The sequence below is a fragment of the Cicer arietinum genome, chromosome 3 (assembly GCF_000331145.2).
Source record: "Cicer arietinum cultivar CDC Frontier isolate Library 1 chromosome 3, Cicar.CDCFrontier_v2.0, whole genome shotgun sequence".
In the NCBI taxonomy this organism is placed as follows: domain Eukaryota; kingdom Viridiplantae; phylum Streptophyta; class Magnoliopsida; order Fabales; family Fabaceae; genus Cicer; species Cicer arietinum.
This window is the reverse complement of record NC_021162.2, coordinates 24583673-24588199: the sequence shown is the minus strand read 5'-3', so window position 1 is coordinate 24588199 and position 4527 is coordinate 24583673. Positions and strand designations below refer to the sequence as shown.

Genomic DNA, 4527 nt, shown 5'->3' with positions numbered 1-4527 from the left:
GTGAAAGCGTCGAAATAAGGTAAGGGGTGAGAGAGCGTTTGAATTCATGAGTGTAATATATTGTGAGATGAATGGGAAAACCGTATTTCCCAACGATTCATCCGGGGCTCGCTACGTATGTCAGTAGCCCTTTGAGGGATAAATTAATTAATGTGAAAATATGGAAATTGTGAGATTAAAATATAGAATAGAAATATTTGTAGGGTGTTGATTGATTTAATTTTGTTAAATGTGTGGCATTTGGTATTATTGTGATATTTGATTTAATTTCTTTAAATGTGTAGTGTGTGATATTATATGATAGTGGCTGTTGAACTAATTTTATGCATATGTTTGAATAGATGAGTTTAAATGATGTTATAATAAAAATAGATGTGTTGTGATAATTATATGTAATAATGATAATGTATGATTAATAATGGTGATGTGATAAATTTGTGATGAATATATGTGTTGTTGTATGATTGATGATAGTGATTCTATAAATTGTGATTAGTTTATGTGATGATGATGATGAGGATGATGAGGATGTGTGATTAATTATAGTGATGTTATAAATTGTGATGATAATATTGTGATTTCAATTTGTGTTTGAGATGACGGTATTAATGGAGTATCATATACCAACGAGGGGATAAAATAAATATTGTGAATTTGTGAAGTGAAGATTATTTTGTCATCATATAAGTAGGGCCTTACAAGCCTAGTGATTCTGAAGAAGTGCAACTGAATGAGCCTGATCGTGGCGGTCTGCTGTCGAGCTTTAAGGCAAGATTGTTAGACCTTGGAGGTATTCGGGCGGGGAATTCCTAGGTGACTTAGAGGTAGCACTCCAAATGTCGGGAGCTACCACGCAACACACTTTTACCTCGACGATCACGTACATGTGTCTCGGGTTGAGTTGAGGGGATCTATGAGGACAGGGCCAATTTGAATTGTCCGTCCACCGGGATGGTGGCATAGTATCAAACCTCCTAACCAAGTACTTCAGAGTTATAATGGTACCACATTGTGAAGTAGAGTCTAAGATCATGCACATCATTGGATTTTCTTGTGATTGTTTTGTTGTGATTACTATGTATTATGTGTGATAATAAGTTATGCGATGATTTGATGTTATAGTGAAGTGTATTGATTTTCTTTGATTTTGACTATATAATGTGATATTTTTCCTTGAAGATACGGTTTATTGATGATTAATTGCGCGTTCATCTTATTTATATTATTCTATCAACATGATTTCAAAACTCACCTCCTTCGTTGTTTGTGTTTGACTGACTTGGCCCTGCAATTGCGAAATCGCAATCATTACAGGTTAATGAGTCTCTAAGTTCATGTTTGGGAGAAACCCCGCTCTGATAGGTGATACTGGGAATTAAGAGTTGTAATGTGTATTTTACTTATGTTATTACAAATGATTTTTATATGACAACTTAGTACGAGTAAGTCTTGGGAATGAAATCAAGAAATTCTAGTTAAATCAAGTTCATTGATATTCCACTGTTTTAATTGAGGAACAAAGTTGAATTGTTATTTTGGTATTTAGAGAAACGTGATATCCTAAATTAGATATTAAAGTTTTTATTCTCTTTAACAGATTTTCTTTATCCATTGCAAGTTTTCTTTAAATAATTTAGTTTATATTATTATAAATGTTATTTTGGGATTTAGGGTGTCACAATTCCGGGGAAGTACAACTGAATGAGACTGATCGTGGTGATCTACTGTTGAGCCTTAAGGCAAGACTGTTAGACATTGGAGGTATTTGGGTGGGGAATTCCTAGGTGACTTAGAGGTAGCATTCCTAAATGGAATTCCTATTTGGGTGGGGAATTCCTAGGTGACTTGGAGGCAACACACTTTTACCTCGATTGTCGCGTACATGTGTCTCGGGTTGAGTTGAGGGACTATGAGGACAGGGCCAATTTGAATTGTCCGTCCATTGGGATGGTGGCATAGTATCAAGCCTCCTAACCAAACACTTCAGAGTTAGAATGGTACCACATTGTGAAGTAGAATATAAGTTCATGCATTGCATTGCATTTTCTTGTGATTGTTTTGTTGTGATTAATAGGTATCGTGTGTGATAATAATTTCTCTTAGATGATTTGACGTTATAGTGAAATGCCTTGATTTTAATTGAGTGGTTTTAACTTTGTAATGTGATGTTTTTCCTTGAAGAATGTTTGTGTTATGATACAATCTATTATGATTGTTTGCGTGTTCTGCTTACTTATATTATACTATTAACATGATTTCAAAACTCACCTCTTTCGTTGTTTGTGTTTGTCTGGTTTGGCCCTGCGTTTGCGAAATCACAGTTATTACAAGTTAATGAGTTTTGAAGTACAAATTTGGGAGAAACCTCTCTCTTATAGGTGATATCGGGAATTTAGAGTTGTAATTTATATTTTAGTTATGCAATTACAAATGACTTTTTATATGAAAACCCTAGTACTAGTAAGTTTTTGGAATAAAAATAAAAATGTATATTTAAATCAAGTTCGGTGAGATTAAATTGTTTTAATTGAGTAATAAACTTTGAATTGTTCAAAATGTACTTTGAGAAGCGTGATATCCTAAATTAGTTACAACTTAAAAAGCATTAAAAAAATTACGAATAGTACAAAAAAAACTGTAGATTTTTCTTTTCTTTACTCTTATGATTTTTCATTTGCTTTTCAGCGAAAAGGGTGTTTTCGGTAAATAATCTAAAAGGAGCTCAAATACGCTTATTTACATCTCATAGTTCGGGTAGTGAAGGACCCACCATCACAAGCGAATTCATCATTGCTTTGTAATTATACACTAGTTAGGAATCAAACTCGGGTCTCTACATTAATATGCAATTATGTACCACTAGACCACTAGTGTAAGTTTTATTTGATTTCTCTAGTTTTATTTATTTAAAATGCCAATGAATATTGAGCTATTACGTTTATTGATATTTTGGTGTTTTGCAATATTTGTTTCCTGCAAGTATCTCTATAAACTTTTACTTTTTAAGGATATGATGTTTACCACCTACATTGATTTAATTAAAATACCTAATGTGTATAGATAGTATATGGTGTCTCGGAGGATGTATCTGAATATGTGTGAAACATTTTTAACTTATTTACTATCCCTTTGAACTATTTTTGTTGCAACTAGTTTACAAGAATTTTCCTTTATGGAGGAATTTGGTCTTAAAATTACTGTTTGATTATTTCAGAAAAATCTTTTTTGGCAACACATAAGTGGAAGATGTTGTCACGAGAATTTAAGTGAAGAAATTAAGATAGAGTATCTTTTTTTTTTTTTTAACTCCTTGAGGCAAGATGGAAACGAACATTTATATATCAGAGTTCGACCTTAAAGTATGCAATGTCTGGCCAATGGGTTTTCTAGTTTGGATTAAAACTTAGGTTTATCATGATAAATTCGTCCTCAACAATATTTCACTGGTCACTCATAGATGATGAGGTGTATATTCAAAACAACTTAAAAAGCATTAAAAAATTACGAATAGTACAAAAAAAATGTAGATTTTCCTTTTCTTTACACCTATGATTTTTCATTTGCTTTTCATCGAAAACGGTGTTGTCGGTAACAGTCATATCGCATTGTAAGTGGTTAATGTCTACTCGATAGAAAAAATCATAATCTATATTGAATGTCTTGTTTGAGTTGGTTTCTTAATTTCGTTTATTAAACAATCTAAAAGGAGCTCAAATACGCTTATTTACATCTCATAGTTCGGGTAGTGATGGACCCTCCGTCACAAGCGAATTCATCATTGCTTTGTAATTGTACACTAGTTAGGAATCAAACTCGTGTCTCTACATTAATATGTAGTTATCTACCACTAGACCACTAGTGTTTGTTTTATTTGATTTCTCTAGTTTTATTTATTTAAAATGCCAATGAATATTGAGCGACTATGTTTTATTGATATTTTGGTGTTTTGCAAGATTTGTTTCCTGCAAGTATCTCTATCAATTTTTACTTTATAAGGATATGATGTTTACCATCTTCATTGAATTAATTTAAATACCTAATGTGTGTAACACCCCAAATTTTATAATAAATATATTCTTCATGAAATAGGATTTTAGATAATTAATTTGGTGTTAAAATTGTTTTAGAATATATGTGTATAATGTGACACCCTAAACCCCAAAATAACATTTATAATAATATATACTAAATTATTTGAAGAAAACTTGCGGCGGATAAAATCAATATGTTATAGAGAATAAAAATTTTAATATCTAATTTAGGATATCACGTTTCTCTAAATACACATGTAACAATTCAACTTTGTTCCTCAATTAAAATAGTACAATATCAATGAACTTGATTTGACTACAATTTCTTGATTTAATTCCCAAGACTTACTCGTACTAAGTTTTCATGTAAAAAATCATTTGTAATAACATAAGTAAAATACACATTACAACTTTTAATTCCCAGAATCACTTATCAGAGCGGGGTTTCTCCCAAACATGAACTTCGAGACTCATTAACCTGTAATAACTGCGATTT

The 4527-nt window shown here is 31.7% G+C and overlaps 1 pseudogene; it reads right to left on the bottom strand.

The window, feature by feature from the left end:
* Window positions 1-3706: 3706 nt before the first annotated feature.
* On the bottom strand, window positions 3707-3784 carry LOC113784580 (small nucleolar RNA snoR114; annotated as a pseudogene).
* Window positions 3785-4527: the final 743 nt, after the last annotated feature.